Source organism: Artemia sp. Qi Xiang Cuo, chromosome 11, assembly GCF_049724085.1.
Source record: "Artemia sp. Qi Xiang Cuo chromosome 11, ASM4972408v1, whole genome shotgun sequence".
Lineage (NCBI taxonomy): Eukaryota > Metazoa > Arthropoda > Branchiopoda > Anostraca > Artemiidae > Artemia > Artemia sp. Qi Xiang Cuo.
This window is the reverse complement of record NC_142804.1, coordinates 30,019,830-30,038,273: the sequence shown is the minus strand read 5'-3', so window position 1 is coordinate 30,038,273 and position 18,444 is coordinate 30,019,830.

Genomic DNA, 18,444 nt, shown 5'->3' with positions numbered 1-18,444 from the left:
AGGAAAAACACCTGAGATATTACATCTCTTCCTGTCTCTGATTTTAAAATAGGTAGTTGGCTGTGGGCTTGGCGTTTTACCAACTCGGGGTCAAGAGACGAACTCCAGTTGATGAACTCCATCGGTAATCAGATGTATCCCCATTTTTGTAAATCACCAAACAAATCCTTAGTCCTATTCATCTTCAACAGCAGAAAATCTGTATCACAACAGAAAATTTGAACCTCCTCCTCCCATGGCCAGTGCACCTTGCACACATTGTAAAAAAACGACAACATGAGCTTTTTGCAAATTTCCATTACTGAACTACCGCCTGCAATAGTCTTGTTCAGTACTACATTTCACTTTCGCCTGTGTAGAAGAACCATGCCAGTCTCTATGCTCATGAACGATGTAAAATTAGGGTCGGCAATAATTCGTGCACACTCTAGAGGGTCAGTCACGACGTCGCAGTGAGATCTATTACGAACGCTTTCCCACATTTTGCCAAACGCTGAATTTAGAATGAGCTTTTACATTTCCTTCTCCAGCTTTGAATTTTCCCTAGAACATTAATTAAAAATCGTGTCGATAAACGTTTTCAAATATGGCCGCTGATTGAACTGCAGAACCCTATGTATTATAGTGATCTTGAAGCCGATTTTCACCAACCAATGCAAAAGCACATGTTGAAAAACGAGCTTCTCATGAGGGTCAAAATAAGCAATCAGATTTTGTTTAGAGAGATTCCAGTGCATCCCCATATCCTCAAACAATGAACGAATGTAGGGGCTCAGAGAGTCCCTGCTCACGGGCCGATTGATACAGGGAAAGACAAAATCTTTGACTGAGTCGTGAAGCGCCAGCGGAATATGACCGTCAACTTCAAAGAACCATCCTTGTAGCCCATTGTCCTCGATGGTGGTAATGTCGGGGAACTCACATGGATTCTCAAGCCATTGATAGTTCCCACACGGCAAAGAGTAGTGGGACGTTGCCGAGGGGTACAATAAGTTCATTTCCAAGAACACTGCATTTGACTTTGCACCGATGCTGTTTTGTCCGCTCAGATCAGTTGATGAGATATAATCCCCATGAAAAACATACCCCCCCCCCTCATTGAACACTCTAAAAAAAGGCGTTGATATACATCAGTGATTAGACCTATGTCCTCCTTGCTAATTTTTTAAATTAAATCCATCACTAAATCTGGTGTGAAGAAATAATGGCCTATATCTAACCCAAACTCTGAATAGATTTGGTCTGTGTTCTTACAGACTATATTCAACAGAGTTAGAACGTCACTGGCCAAGTACAGTCTACAATAATCCCACCCATTTTTACAACCCACCTTGGACCACACCTTCTTGGCAAACTCATACTGCTCGGCTGTGCATTCAATGTTGGTCAGTGAATTTTAAAAAGTTTCAATTGGAGGTAGTTTCAGCTCACTTAAGCGTGCACCAGCACAGTAATAGTCGTATGTGTATATATCTTTGCAAGTCAAAAGGTCATACATTTCAATGTCTGGAAAGCGTTGTTTAAGCAAAGGAAAGCTATCGAAATTGTCACTTTTCTGCACTTGAATCAATTGACTCAATGCCGTTGGAAAAAAAATAAAAAAATCTACAAAACTGATTTTATTCCAGCACGTATGCCCATTATCCACTGCCTGCCATTTCAGTTCAAGAAGCAATAACTTCTCGGCCGATTAGGGAATAATATTATATGTAAATGAACTATTTATCCATGGAACCTCTACTCCACATCCCTCCATATGCATACGTACCACTGCTGGTAAAATAAATTTTAAATCATAATTAGAGTTGTTGATAAAAACGGGGATGAAAAAATGCTGGCTAACAGTTAAATGAAACGATGGATTCGCCCCACCTCTACAATGGCTCAGCTCCGAGGATATGTCATGCACTAAGTGAGTCGGATCTCTGACTTCCCACGCCCCCCTCGGGGCGCGGGACTCCCCGGAGCCCTAGCCTCTGCCCTCTCTCCCTGCACCAACCCCACTATTGTTTTTTTGTTATTAGGGAGTAGATCCTCGGCGGACCACACCCTTGGATAAGTGGTATTTCTCAAGTGATAAATAGCGCAATTAGCCATGCCAATTAGTTTAGTAAGACCCTTAACCATGAACTCGGGCCCCTCCTCCACTCTTTCAATTATTTCTAACCCTTATATGGTTTTAGAACCGTCTCTTTGTGCGTGGCCATAGGAAACTGCAATAGCCTGGTTTTCATTGACCCGGTTTTGAAATTAGGGATCATTCACCTCCATTAGCTTAGCTTCAAAATCCTAGGATATTTTGTTGCAATGAAGGAGGGTGTTTTGAAAATTTTTGAATCGTAGAATTACCCTATTCCCAGAAACCGTCTCCACTGTTTAATACCCATATTGGATACAATACTTCATATGACCCCATAGTTTCATATCGCTACGAACTCCCGACAGGCATGTTTGACACTAAAACATTACCCACGCTTCGTCCCACCCCCAAGACCGCTATTACGATCGGGAGGAGGCGTCATTGGGTCCCGTGACGGTACCGGGTAACTAGGGGGTGTGTATCAACGCCCAACCCAGACTCTGAATCAATTCCCTGACGGACCCCTGACAAAGAAGACCACACCCTTCTTTATCAAACGAGCCCCACCTTTAAATTCGGTTTCATACTGAACTAGAGTCACGTCAATTTTTAAGTGGACATTGGCCCTTTCAAAAATATCGATAGATAGAATTGTTACTGTGTGTTCTCCCTCTAAACATGAGAAATCGATAATTGGTAAATCAGATCCGTCCTTCCCATGTACAGCCCAATTGTCCAAATTCATCTTACTAGCGCTACAAGCTAGAGGCTCGAATGCTGATATGAGGAAAGCATATCTGAAACACATTTGACCTGTTTCAAAACAAATCCGCTGGACACCTTTACAACCTACTAGATCTGGATTATAATTTAAAACTACTGCCCTCTCCCCACCCCCTCTTAAAATAAAATCTTTCTTAAATTTAAATATATTAACACTTAAATTTTCAACAAAAAGAACTAGAGAGCCACTACTATTTTCATTAAAGTTCTCGAGATGCGTTATAATTTTATCTAGACAGTCGATGATACCTTTCTCAAACTTTTTTACATTCGAATAAACCAAACGCATCTCGGACTGTATATAATGGTAATAAACTTCACTTTTCCCTCATTTAAATAGAACACTTTTAGAACGATGGAGACCTTAATTTATTTACTCCCCCACAACTGAATTTGGTTCTCCAGAAGTCCACGAATTTTATCTACTTAAGCTTTCACAATTTTTACGGGGTCAAAAACAAATTTTCCATCCTTTAGCGTCTTAAATGGATCGCCAAACGTCGCATTGTAAACAACTATTGCATTAAAAATTGTGTTGGTCAATTGAAAATCGGGGAGAGTTGTACCCCCTCCCCCTCTTGTATATTATCCCCTCCCCCAAGCTGTTCAACAATATCTGGCGAATGCTCCACTTCAGTTGTTCGAAGTGGACTCGTTAGGGTATCGGAGGCTGGTGGAGGAGGGTTCCCTGTGAAATCATTTAAAGGCTGTAGTGTATTTTGGCTCAGGTCTACCAGCTCAACTGTGCTAGCTTCTACATTAAAAAAATCAGCTATAAACTCATCAATATTAGCTGGTACTTCAATGATATCGTCCCATGTTTCATTGTCCTGAAACTCCACTGGTGGTTCCTCCCCTCCTTCACTGGATGGAGAGTAGGGGACCAATGGTCGTCCAATCTATAAATGAAAAAAATAGCTTATTTTCAAAGTGTTCAAATCATCCCTACTGTTAAAATTTGGATTATTGTTCATAAGTCAGCACTTAGTAGTAGTAGCAGTATGCACATAGTAGCATTTGGTTAATTCACTGTTCCCCACTCTCCCCCCACAGCTATCGATATTCTGAAAGCAGTCAATTTCCGACATAGATATGCGACATTTACAAACTAAAACGTCGCTTTACATCGAAGCTTGTAGTTCGCATCTTGTTAAAGAATAGCTTATTTTCAAAGTGTCCAAATCAGCGCATCCTGTGGTGCTTTCCTGACCACTGTGGCGCTTCTTGCGACGTTTCCCGTAGCGCTTCATGGCCCAACGGCGCTTCCACAGCTCCTCACCATGGCTCCCAGCCGTTTACATAATGTCCGCCAAAAGTTGAAATATTCGCTTAGACTGCATAAGTCCAATTTCTCTCAATTCCATTCTACAGGTTCGGTGAACTCTTCATTAGCTCACAATTATTGTAAGCCGCCGCGCCAGTGTTCAGATTTCCGAGACCAAACTTCAGACGAGAAAACGGTACAATTAAATGCTGTAAACCGTCAACTCAGTATATTGTCAACAATGTTTCCCCATCACTAAAATATTGGAAAGGTTTTTTAAGATTGAAGGCTATTTAAAAAATATCCTTGTGCAAATTAAAGGATCCATATGTGACAGATAGATAAATGGGAATAATCTCTCAGTTCCTTCTCTTAAAACTTTGTGATATTCAATTGTGAAAAATAGGGGATTTTGAGTTTCAAATGGTGAGCATTAATTGACTAGAAATTACCCATGAAAAATATTCGCTTATGAGATAGCGACGAAGAGATAGGGGTGAATGCATAGAAAATAGCTAAGATTAGAAAAAGAGGAGCGGTTTCTTTTGACTAGCAAGCAAAAAATTTACATTATATTTAGATATCTCGGAGGGGGGCGGAGAAATTTAAAACAATGGTTGGGGGGGTGAGGGGTTAATATGTTAATATCTCACTGAGATAAGTTTATATTAGGTTGAAAATAAAAGTTTTGTTTTTATATATTTCTATAAGATAGTTTGAAGAAAAAATGCTAACATTTGCCAAGTCCAAGGGCAATATTTGAATGCCCGAAGGATCAGGCGAAACTTTTTGCAGCATCGATGGCGGGCCTTGTATAGAAGGGACAGGTATTCCATAAAAAGCAGCTGTCCATTTACTCTTTAATTTTTGACCTGGTTGCATTGTTGCCTGCACAGATGGTTGCACTTGGGCAGTCAACACTTGTTTTGGGGTCGGGCCAGCATACTTAATAATGGATGGTCTTGCCTCATCCACTCTCGCTTTCTTAGCGGGTGGCGGCGAGAAGCATTCTTCGCTATTTGTATCAGACATAGGTCTCATCAATGCAGTGTTCGCAAATTCTTCATAATTTGCCTTAAAGAAGAGAAGAAAAAATCAAATCAAAATAATTTCTCCCTTTTTAAAGAAAGAAAGTTAGTACCCTCATCCATATAATTTTGTCTAGAAAAGCATTTATCACTAAGAAAGCACAACGTAAAAAAATTTCGTGAAATATACTAGTCGCATCCTTTTGAATCTGGGAAAGAAGAATTACGGCTCACTGAGCCGTTCAAAATTCAGCCTATATAAGTCGGCCTAATTTCTTATTTTCAGGTGTTTCTGTTCTTTTCTGGTTTTAATCTGCATTGAGCATGCCTTGTTTGTTGCATTTAAAGTATTAGCGGTTTTTTTTTTATCTTTACTTATCCTTTTACGATAGTTGGTATTTACCCCCCCCCCAGAAAAAACAGCCCGAGGAAAATAATCCCCACTGAAATATCCCAGAGAAAAGACATGGAAAAATATCCCCTCCCCCCCACCGAAAGATATCGCCACCTGTTAAATCTGAGAATTACGGCTCACTGAGCCGTTCAAAAGTCGGCCTAGTTTGTTTGAAGAAAATCCCCCTAATACTAAACGTTGAAAATGTGAATATTTAGTCAAACATAGAAGCATTGATCTAAGCTATGGTTCTTTTTCAGTTATCCAATAAATAAAAACATGTTTTTAGTCGCATCCTTTTGAATCTGTGAAATCTTTGGAAACTAAACTGCTAACTAGCGGGAAGTGCTTTAAAAAGGGTCAGAGCTAATTATATGCCTCGCGCTGGAGTCTTGTGTCAAAAAAGAGCGGCATTTTCATTAAAAATTGACAGCAGTCAGTGATCGCTTTTGCTGGAAATATAGAAGGAAGGAATTGAACCAAAGGATAATTATTTCGTTTTGCGAGAACACTGAGCCGTTCAAAAGCCGGTCTAGTTTGTTCGAACAAAATCCCCCCCTAATTCTAAAAGTTGAAAATTTAAATATTTAGTCAAACATCGAAGTATTGATCTGAGCTATGGTTCTTTTTCAGTAATCCAATAAATATAAACATGTTTTTAGTTGCGTCCTTTTGAATCTGTGAAATCTATGGAAACTAAACTGCTAACGAGCAGGAAATACTTTAAACTGGGTTAGAGCTAATTATATGCCTCGCACTGGAGTCTTGTGTCAAAACAGAGCGGCATTTTCATTAAAAATTGACAGGAGTCAGTGATCGCTTTAGCTGGAAATATAGAAGGAAGGAATTTAACGAAAGGATAATTATTTCTTTTTGCGAGAATTTGATTGTAAAACAATGGTGGGGGGGGGGGTTAGGGTAAAAAGAATATATTTTATTTTTTCCATTGATTATAATGATGTTTGTATGGTTTGGGGGGGGGGGGGTTTGGGGGTAAAGGAAAATATTTACGTTTTAGCTGAATATACTGGAGGATTTCCAAGGAAAATTCGTTTTGAAAATAAAAATGAACTTAAATTGCTAATTGCGGCTCCCAAGGCTACAAGCTCATCAATTATGTTAATTGTTGTTTCCATTGTCTCACAATACTTTCTGATAATTGAATCACATTGCATGCCCGTTATATACGAAATCTCAAGGTCAAATTGTTATGTAAACAAAGCCCTCTGATTGGCTGAGAAGGAAACACGTGATCTAACTGTTTCCGGGAAACTCGTAACATTTGCTGAGAGCAACAACAACGACAAATGCTGTTTCCTATTTTTGGACACCATGACATACGCCTCGAGCATGTACATGTCCAAAACAACAACAAATGCTGTTTTCTATTTCTGGATCATGACATTTGCCGAGAGCTTACACTTGCAACAACAACAACAACATCGACCTTGACATTTGCTGAGAGCGTGCACTTACAACAACAACAACATCAACCTTGGAAATTTAGGTCATTGACACACTTTGATTACGCAATCAATTTCTCAGAAATCCATCTCCCCTAGGGACTCTATGCCCATATATGGTGTAGGGTCACGAGTAGAACCCCCCTCTCTACTGGTACTCGCTCTCCAATCATTTTCAACTATTAAAAATGCCACTAGCCCTTTCAATTTTCAATCAAATGAGCCCTTTTGAAGTTGCTACGACAAAGCTTTCAATAAAAACCTTATATGCCCCCAGGGGATAACTTACAATTCTTGCCCTGAGTGCTGGGGGGGGGTGTCATTTTCAAAGACCTAACTTCCAGAACTTTCTACTTCGTTGAACAAAATGGCTATCTGAAAATTTTGATTGGATGTGTTTGGAGGAATGGTGGGCATGAGAGAGGGGTTAGTTACCCTCCAATCACTTTCGACTATTACAAAGGGCACTAGCCCTCTATATTTCCAATTGAATGAGCCCCATTTGAAGTTTTACGACAGCTCTATCTGTAAAAACCTTAGATGCCCACAGGGCTGAACTGACAACCTTTGCCCTTGGGGCTCTTGGGGGTTTGTCATCCTTAAATACACAATTTCCAGAACTTTCAACTATGTTGAACGGCATAACTTACATAACTATGGCATAACTTACAGCCCTTGCCCTAAGGGCTGTGTGGGACTGTCCTCCTCAAAAAAATAATTTCTATTTCATTTTCGACAAAAAGAGTACTAGCCCTTTGAATTTCCAATCGAATGAGCCCTTTTTCAAGTTTCTACGACAGAGATTTCAACAAAAACCTTATATGCCCCCAGGGCATAACTTATAAACCTTGCCCTGAAGACTATGGGGGGAATATCCTGCTCAGAGGTATAATTTCTTGAACTTTGAACTGCGTGGAACAAAACGGCTATCTCAAAATCTTTATTGGATGTGTTTGGGGAAATGGTGGGTGTCGAAGGGGTGTTACTTGCTGTCCAATCAAATTCAACTATTAAAAAGGGCACTAGCCATTTGAATTTCCAATCGAATTAGCCCTTTTTGAAGTTTATACGACAACGTTTGATATTAAAACCTTATATGCCCCCTGGGCATAATTTACAACTCTTGTCCTGAGGGCAGTGGGGGGGGGGGTTGTCATCCTCACAGACCTAATTTCCATAACTTAAAACTAAGTTGAATATAATGGCTATCTCAAAGTTTTGATTAGATGTTTGGGGAAACGGTGGACGTGAGAGGCGGGTTAGTTGCCCTCTGATCACTTTCGACTACTAAAAAGGGCAGTAGCCCTTTGAATTTCAAATCGAATGAGCCTTTTTTGAAGTTTCTACGACAACGCCTTCTATAAAAAACTTTATATCCCCCCAGGGCATAACTTACAAGGCAATTTTGATTGGATGTGTTTCGGGAAATAGTGGGCGTGGAAGGGGTGTTAGTCACCTTCCAGTCACTTTCGACTATTAAAAAGGGCACAAGCCACTCCAATTTCCAATTAAATGAGCCCTTTTCGGAGTTTTTGCGAAAACTTCATCGATACGAAGTGCCCTGCTCGAAAGGAAAAAACTATTAAATAATACATTGTGCCAACATCGTTCTTATATGCCCCCAGGGCATAACTTAAAACCCTTGCCCTGAGGGTTGTGGGGGAGTGTCTTCCTCTTTACTTAGTCCCCGTTTCTTTTCTCGTTCTCGAGTGTCCACGTTCTTTACTTAGGCAGCGCGATAGCGCTGCCTATGATTTATACAACTACTTTCTATATAAACCTTACATGCCCCCAGGGCATAACTTACAACCCTTGCACTGAGGGCTCTGAGGGGGTTATCATCCTAAAACTTAATTTCCAGAACGTGAAACTACGTTGAACAAAATGGATATCTCAAAATTTTGATTGGATGTGTTTTAGAAAATGTTGGACGTGAGAGGGGCGTTAGTCGCTATCCAATCACTTTCAACTATTAAAAAAGGCACTAGCCCTTTTGAAGTTTCTACGATATCGCTTTCAATCAAAACTTTATATGCCCCCAGGGCATAACTTACAACCCTTGCACTGAGGGCTCTAAGGGGGTTATCAAACAGTTCGTGGTAACGAACTGTAAGTAAGGAGCGACCCGGCTTAATGGTAACCGAAACTCTAGAAAACGGGTTTTTGATACCAATAGATACATCAAAAGAATAAGATTTCAATGCTGATTTCAAATATATAACTTTCATCAAGTTTAGTACAGCCCATCAAAAGTTACGCGCCTGAGAAAATTTGGCTGATTTTAAAAAAAGGGGGAAAGACCCCCTAAAAGCTATAAAACCTTAATGAAAATCACACCATCATATTCAGCGTATCAGAGAACCCTACTGTAGAGGTTTCAAGCTCCTATCTACAAAAATGTGGAATTTTACATTTTTTGCCAGAAGAAAGATCACGGATGCGTGTTTATTTGTGTGTTTGTGTGTTTGTTTTTTGTTGTGTTTTTTTCCCCAGGGGTGATCGTATCGACCCAGTGGTCCTAGAATATCGTGGGAGGGCTCATTGGAACGGAAATTAAAAGTTCTAGTGCCCTTTTAAGTGACCGAAAAAAATGGAGGGCAACTAGGCCCCCTCCCACGCTTATTTTTTTCCCAAAGTCACCCGAACAAAATTTTGAGATAGCCATTTTGTTCAGCATGGTCGAAAATATGATAAATATGTCTTTTAGAATGACTTAATCCCCCGAAGTTCCCAGAAGGAGGGCTAAAAGTTATGAACTTTACCACATGTTAACATATAGTAGTGTTTTTGGGTATTTGTACCGACGTTGTCTGGAGATTTTTTGCCGGGGATTGGGAGGAAAGGGTGGGTTAGTGGTTCTGTAAGAGGATCATTTATTGAAGGAATTTTTCATGGGTTAAGGGGAATTGACCGGACGGGTGTGACAGACTTTCCCGCAGTATTTATTGGTTATTGAGAAGTATACAACCATTTTCAGGAAGTATTTTTTCTGGAGGGGGGGGATAGAGGAGGGGTTACTCTGGAGAATATTTCCGTGGAGGATGTTTCTTTGGGGTAAGGGACATTTCTATGAAGGGGGCGCCGGATTTCCAAGCATTATTTAAAAAACGATCAGAAATTAAATAAAAAAAAACAAGTTTTTTCAACTGAAATGTAAGAAGGAATATTAGAACTTAAAAAGAACAGAAATTATAACGTATGTGAGGGGGTTATCCCCCAAGTCAATACCTCGCTCTTTACGCTACAGTTTTTTTTAGTGCTTTCAAAAGAGCTATCTATTCTAATTAAACGGCCTTTGTGATTCAGGGGTTTGTGAATCAAATTTTTTTTTAACTTTTAACGTAAAGAGCGTGGTATTGACTAAGGGAGAACCCCCTCATATACGTAATAACATATACGTAATAAAAAAAAACAATAAAAAAAAACAAGCGATACGGCTCAATAGTAATCCAAACTTTCAAAAACGGAATTTTGATATCAATAAATGTATCAAAAGAATGTGTTTATAATGCTGATTCTAAATATATAAATTTTATTAAGTTTAGTATTACTCATCAAAGGCTACGAGCCTGAGAAAATTTACTCGATTTTTTAAAGAGGGGGAAACATCCCCTACAAGTGAAAGAATTTTAATGAAAATCACACCGTCAGATTCAGCGTATCAGAAAACCCTATTACATAGGTTTCAAGCTCATATCTGCAAAAATCTGCAACTTTGTATTTTTTGCCAGAAGAAAAATATACGAATATAGAAGTTAGTTACGTAAGTTAATTTGTAAAGACATCCATTTAGCAAAAGAAAAGTAAAATTTTTATGCAAATAAAAGCTGCATTAACTAAAAAACGATCAGAAATTAAATAAAAAAAAACAAGTTTTTTAAACTGAAAGTAAGGAGCGACATTAAAACTTAAAACGAACAGAAATTATTCCGTACATGAAAGAGGCTGCCCCCTCCTCAACGCCTCGCTCTTTACGCTAAAGTTTGACTCTGTCTCACAACTCTATCTTTTAAAACAATAAAAACTTTAACGTAAAGAGCGAGGCGTTGAGGAGGGGACAGCCCCTTTCATATACGGAATAATTTCTGTTCGTTTTAAGTTTCAATGTTGCTCTTTACTTTCAGTTAAAAAAACTTGTTTTTTTTTATTTAATCATCATAAAAGACCTGCCAACTGCGGATCCAACCATGCAAGTAACAGCTTTCGGTGCCCGAACCTGAAAAATGCAGCTCGTGATACAACTCCAGACCAACTCAAATCGTAAACCGGCTTGATAATTGGTGAAGTACGTTTGTTCTGTCAAAACATAAATGGTGCTAGAGAAAAATTTGATATACTTCAAAAAGTGTATGGTGCTTTCGATATAATTTGTGTTAATGAGCATCTGCTTAATGAAGTTGATAGCACAAGACTGATTACTTCTTCTGATCATCAGTTTTGTATCCGCCCAGCTATAAGTACTGGGGGTCGACCGTCGGGGGTCTTAATGATAGCTGTTAGAAATAAGTATAATTGTAATCTGTTTGAGTCTAAAATGTATGTCTTGCGGTAGAATTTAGTGGTTTTATTTCTGTTTGTGTTTATATGCCTACAAATTATGGAAATGACCAATCGAGTCAGAAGTTAGCGTCTGCTTGCTCGTCATTTTCGAAACTACTTGAAAGAATAGCTCTTAGCCGTAAAGCTTGTGTTATTATGGGTGATTTTAAAACGGACATTAATGATAATACCATTGGTCACTCACAAATGTTAAATGCTACATTGCCGCAAAATTTCTATTGTCTACAGAAAAATAGATCGTTTACCTATGTACATAACAGTGGTAGCACTTCTGATCTCGATTTCGTGTTTACTGATATGGGGGATCTCCAGCGGCAGATAGTTAAGGTATCTGACGACTTTCTATTAAGTGACCACTCGCATCTTGAGTTTCATCTACCACTCAGTTCTTTTGAGACATATGCTCCTTCTAGACCCAAGTGGTTCGCTAAACAGAACTGGAGTCGTATGGATAAACTTCGTGGGAGGGTGTAAAAAGGGAGGCTTTGAATAGAATGGGATGGAGGAGGAGCGTGCGTAGCTGTATTGGCCTCAAGCGGCTTGGTGCTGCGGTAAGTTGTTAGTAGTAGTAGTAGTAGATGCTACTTGATTCGTACTTAGATAAGATAAGGGTCCCGTTTCATTTGCTCTCGCGGGTAAAGTCTGACCGGCTTCTCGATTTGAATTGCTATTTGCTTGAATTGCTGCATAGTATGAAAACGGCTGCATCCGTTACAGTTCCGTCGGAAAGAATAAAGCTGAATACCCGTAAGAGAGGCTGGTCAGATTTTCCTGGTTTGAAGGTTGAAAATTCTCGTCATGTCTATTGGAGACAAATTTGGGTTGATTGTGAAAGACCACGTTCAGGATGGATTTTCAAAATTATGAAGTCAAAAACACCAATATCAAAAAAGGTGAAATCTTGGAAAAGAAGTCGGGTTAAGGAGCTATCGCGGGAAATAAAAAAAAATACGCGTCAGCAATGGCGGGAAGTGTCTAAACTTATCCGTTCTTCTTCGTCGACGCCCGATAGCATTGAAATAAATAGATGGTTTGAACATTTGTCTTTCAATCAGGCTGTTTTGTTCCAAACTGTCGAAAGGTCCAATAAACAATGTTCTAGGGCTGACATGGCCCCTACCCTCTAGGGCAAGGGCTTTAAATTTAGTTACTTATCAATTTAGTAAATTTAAATTAGGTTATATATATTAGTGACGAAGACCAAATTGCCCTACTATAGCAAACAACAAAAGTACTAAGAACAATTGGGAAATCTTTTTTGCGAGACAGTGGAGCTAATTTGAATAAATGTTTCGGCCACATGTCTAAGGGCTGTCTTCAGCAAAACAAAAAGATATAAAAGAAAGAAGACTAATAACAACACGCAACCAATAAAACTAAAAATTAAAAATTTTTCAAAGCAGTCCTAGCATCCTTACTTCAGCGAAGTTCAACCGGGACTGATAAAAAGTAAGGTAAAACAAGGCGATTCAATGAGAAGAAAGAAAAATAATTTAAAAACACGTTCTTATTGCTAATCCAGCTTTTTTGGCAGCTAACCTCAAAGGTCTTTTTGTGACCAGTTCTGTGTTAATGTCGATCGGTTTTTAAAAATATTTTGTAAGATCATTTTTAATTAAATTTGTGTATACAGCATTTAGTGTATATTCCCCCAAGTCCCTATTTAAGGAAATATTATTATTAATCTTAAGTCTGATTTCAATTGATTCTCCAACTACCTACTTTATGCGGTCATTGCTAATAAGGGCGGATTCATCAAAAAGTATATTGTGGCTAGGATTTTCAAAAATATGGCTGCCTAATGCAGAATCAGATGAAACAACGGAAATACTAGAATTTAGAGCTCTGACTATATCATCTTTATGCTGTTGTATGCGCTTTTCTAAATTATGGTGTGTTCTACCTACATAATATTTGCCACAATCCCATGGTATTTGATAGACCCCTCTTTGGCGAGTAACTGGGGTTTTATCTTTACCAGAATTTAGAAAATTTATGATTCTAAAATTATTTGTGAATACTACGTACAAATTATTTTTTGTGCAAACTTTTTTAAGATTTGTAGTGATTTTTGGGATGTAGGGGAGGTAAATTATGTTTAAGGGCTTGTCAGAAATATCACATGGTAAATTTTCATTAATTTTACGGGAATGTCTCTTCAGTCTAAAATTAACTACACTATTAATAAATAAAATAGAATACCCATTTCCAAAAAGTATGTCCTTGATAAAGTTTAATTCTGCTATTATGTGGGAATCAGAACAAATATTTAGGGCCTAAACGACGAGGGATATTACAACTGCTCTTTTAACTTGTGGGGGGTGGTTTGATTTAAAATGCAAATATCTATTATTTTGTGTTGGTTTTCTATAAATAGTAAAATTGAGTTTATCGAAGCTACAAATAACTAACGCATCTAGGAATGGGATTTTATTTGTGATTTCGATTTCTAAAGTAAACTGTAAATTTCTATCGTATGTATTAAGGTGATCTAAAAAACCCTTAAGCTCATTTCCCCCATAGTTCCAGAGTGAAATTACATCATCCATGTAACGTCCCCAAAAGACGTGTTTTAAAAAATACGAATCTAATGCCCAATTTTCAATATGTTCCACATAAATATTCGCCAGTAACCCGGAGAGGGGCGCGCCCATCGCTAAGCCATTAATTTGCTGGTAAAAAGAATTGGAAATACATTGAGTACTTGTTACAGAGTTTAACTAAGATCATTAAGACATCACAATCTATTCCTGCTGCTGAAGCTTCTATTAAGTGATAATTTTCTTTGATTTTATTTTCTAATAACTGTTCAGATACTGTGACATTAATATTTGTATACATTGAAACAATGTCAAAGCTCCTTATAATTGTATTTTCTGAGATATTTACGTTTTTAAGTTTTTCAACCAAATCTACCGAATTACATATATATGATTTTTGAGAGTAAAGTAAAGGTTTAAAGGCTGTACATAACCATTTCCCAATATTGAATTTGGGGGCTTTTGTACAAGCTATTATGGACCTTAAAGGAATGCCTTGCTTATGCAATTTTTGTAGACCATAAAACTTAGGACAAAAGCTACCGTGAGGGGAAAATGTATTATATAGCTGTGGAGTAATTTTGACATTTTGTTTTAAACTTTTTAGTTCATTTATAATTTTGTTTGCAAATTGATCAGTATGATTGTGGGTCGTAGTCCTATATATTGTCTCATGATTTAGATGAGAATAATTGTTTGTATCTTAATCTGTCGTGTCCATGACAACCAGAGAATTGCTTTTATCATCTTTATTCATAATAATGGATCAATCTTAACAGAGATTAGATAGTATTTTTAGGTCTTACAAATTATCTGGTTTTTTATTGGTGGGAGAATTAACCTTTTTTTGATTATTGTAAAGCGTATCTATAAGACTAGCCCTAACTTCATCCGGGTTGGATATAGATGTATAAAATTTGTGCACAGAGGATTCTAGAGAGGAAATTAAATCTGCTACAGGGATATGTCTTGGAAGAAAAGAGAAATTCGGACCTTTTTTGAGAACTTGAATGTCCTTTGGCTAAAGTTCTCTAGAAGATAAATTAAGAGCAACCAGGCCAGCAATGAATTTTGGAGTATAAGTAGGGCTATGCCTTGAAACTGCATGTCGGAGGTTTTAAAAATTCTTAATAAGTTTCTCTTTTGATAATCAGAAATCGTGGCTAAACAAATTTCTTTCCAACCTAACAACCTGGCTAAAATCAATGGCAAATCAAAAAAGATTAATTCTCCCGCCAATAAAAACCAGATAATTTGTATGACCTAAAAATACTATCTAATCTCCGTAAAGATTCATTCTCTTAACTCCGTAAAGAGAGTTAGTTATTCGTAGCTTCGATAAACTCAATTTTACTATTTATAGAAAACCAACACAAAATAATAGATATTTGCATTTTAAATCAAACCACCCCCCACAAGTTAAAAGAGCAATTGTAATATCCCTCGTCGATCGAGCCCTAAACATTTGTTCTGATTCCCAAATAACAGCAGAATTAAATTTTATCAAGGACATACTTTTTGGAAATGGGTATCCTATTTTATTTATTAATAATGTAATTAATTGTAGACTGAAGAGACATTCCCGTAAAATTAATGATAGTTTACCATGTGAGATTTCTGACAAGCCCTTAAACATAATTTACCTCCCCTACATCCCAAAAATCACTACAAATCTTAAAAAAGTTTGCACAAAAAATAATCTGTATGTAGTATTCACATATAATTTTAGAATCATAAATTTTCTAAATTCTGGTAAAGATAAAACACCTGTTCCTCGCCAAAGAGGGGTCTATCAAATACCTTGCAATTGTGGCAAATATTATGTAGGTAGAACACGCCAGAATTCAGAAAAGTGAATACAACAGCATAAAGATGATATAGTCAGAGCTCTAAATTCTAGTACTTCTTCTGTTTCATCTGATTCTCTATTAGGCAGCCATATTTTTGAAAATCCTAGCCACAATATACATTTTGATGAATCCGCCCTTATTAGCAATGACCTAGGCATAAAGCAGATAGTCCGAGAATCAATTGAAATCAGACTTAAGATTAATAATAATATTTCCTTAAATAGGGACTTGGGGGAATATACACTAAATGCTCTATACACAAATTTAATTAAAAAGGATCTTACAAAATATTTTAAAAAACCGATCGACATTAACACAGAACTGGTCACAAAAAGACCTTTGAGGTTAGCTGCCAAAAAAGCTGGATTAGCAATAAGAACGTCTTTTTAAATTATTTTCTTTCTTCTCATTGAATCGCCTTGTTTTACCTTACTTTTTATCAGTCCTGGTTGAACTTCGCTTAAGTAAGGATGCTAGGACTGCTTTGAAAAATTTTTAATTTTTGGTTTTATTGGTCGCATTTTGTCGTGAGTCCTTTTTCTTTTATATATTTATGTCTTGCTGAGTATGGCCCTTGGACATAGGGCCGAAATATTCATTCAAATTATCTCCACTGTATTGCAAAATGATTTCCCTATTGTTCTTCATACTTTTGTTGTTTGTTATATTTATTTTTCATTTTAGTTACTGTTTGCATTAAGTATCATTCATTCATCGTAATTTCTGATCGTTTAAAATTTGAATTATAACATGACTTCATTTCTTCCAGTTTTTTCCTCACTTTTTTTTGAAAAATCCTTTCGGAAAAGTTTTCATGAATTAATTAACGAAAGAGAACCAAAAATCAGATTAGCTTTTTTCTTTCCTTTGCTTCCAACACAAAAGCTATTTTTATGAGCACGTGTGGTCTTATCATCACCCTAAAAAAATAGTGCTTCTCTTTTGCAGCAGAGTTGACACAGCGAAGCTCATACTGCCAAGAAAAAAATCTCTCCTCTTTTTGTTACTTCTTTCTTATTTCAAAAGATAATGATAACACAAAAGAGTCCCTCTTTCCCCATTCTAAACTAGCCCGACTCGTTCCTAACTTACGGGTCCTTACCACTAACTGCTCTAGTAAAATCTCTCTTTGATTATTTTAAGCGTCGTCATTTGGAGAGACGGGGGAAATGGAAGCGAGGGCATTAGCCTTCCTCATAAGTTGTTCAAGCAGAAGTTGTTATGTTCCATCAAAGTTGAAAAAATCAACTACCAGAAAAAAAGACAGCAAAATATTCTTTTTCCATAATATTAGAATTATTAGTAAATTATCGTTACGATGGCTATTAATTTTTTGGCAATTAAGTTAAAAAAAGCTATCGAATAAAAAGATGTTTGTACAAGGGGACATAATACAGAATGTATTTGCTGAATAGAAACGATTATAGGCTTTGTCTAATATAAATAAAAGAAAATATTGTCACGAAAAGGTTGAAAAACACATTCAAGCAACAAGTCTATGTTTCCGCTCTTTCATTTGAATCCAAAATAAAGTTTACGAGACCAAAGAAGAGTATATGTTCATCTACATTTGATAAATGGGCACAAAGATAGGAACATCAAAAGGAATAAGCAGGAAAGGTAAGTAACAAAGGAAAAATCAGAGTTTCTAATGCAAGTTTTTACATTGAATTCGAATAAACAGTTGGATTCGTCCTTTTTTTGAAGAAGAATTGATTTTGGAGTTAGACAGCAAATGTGCCTGATTTTAATCATGTGTTCCTCTTCAAGTCTTCATAGAGTAGGTCTTTCTACATGTTCATGTTCAGTTTTAACTCGCAGTAAACCAAAAGGGGACATATAGCCGCTTCACAAACTTCACCAGCTGACGCAGCATAGGTTATAACCAGAAGCCACATATCTAACTCAAAACCTGAAAAATACTTCACGTGTTCTGGGTTTGGACGACTGCACACCCTCCAGTATTGCACTATCCTGAGCAAATAAGGGCCGTAATGGTGTGGTACATACCAAAATTCATCAAAATTGAAAAATAGTCCTTTTACTGATTTGCAATATATACCTTTCAAAATAGGAAGTTGGTCGCATAATTTCTCTTGTACAATTTTATGGTAAGTTATCGCGACACAAAAGTCCTCTAGGTGAAGAGGTTTCAAACCCTACCCTTCGGTGCGTGCAACTATGCACTGAAATAGAGTAAAGAAAATGAAATGAAACAGGACAAATGTTTTTTTCCTGTTTTAACAGTGGATACACTAACGAAAGCATTTAGCCAGTGTGAAAAAACAAAACAAAATCAAAATCAAAATAACTTGAAAATATCTTACTGTTAAATATTTAAGTCATACATATGAAACTATAATAGCAATAATAATAATTTAATTTCAAACCTTCATACAAATACACTGTAAAACAAGACACTACAAAACAAAATTAAACTGCGATAACTATGGAAGAGAGAAAAACAAACGAAATCAGAATC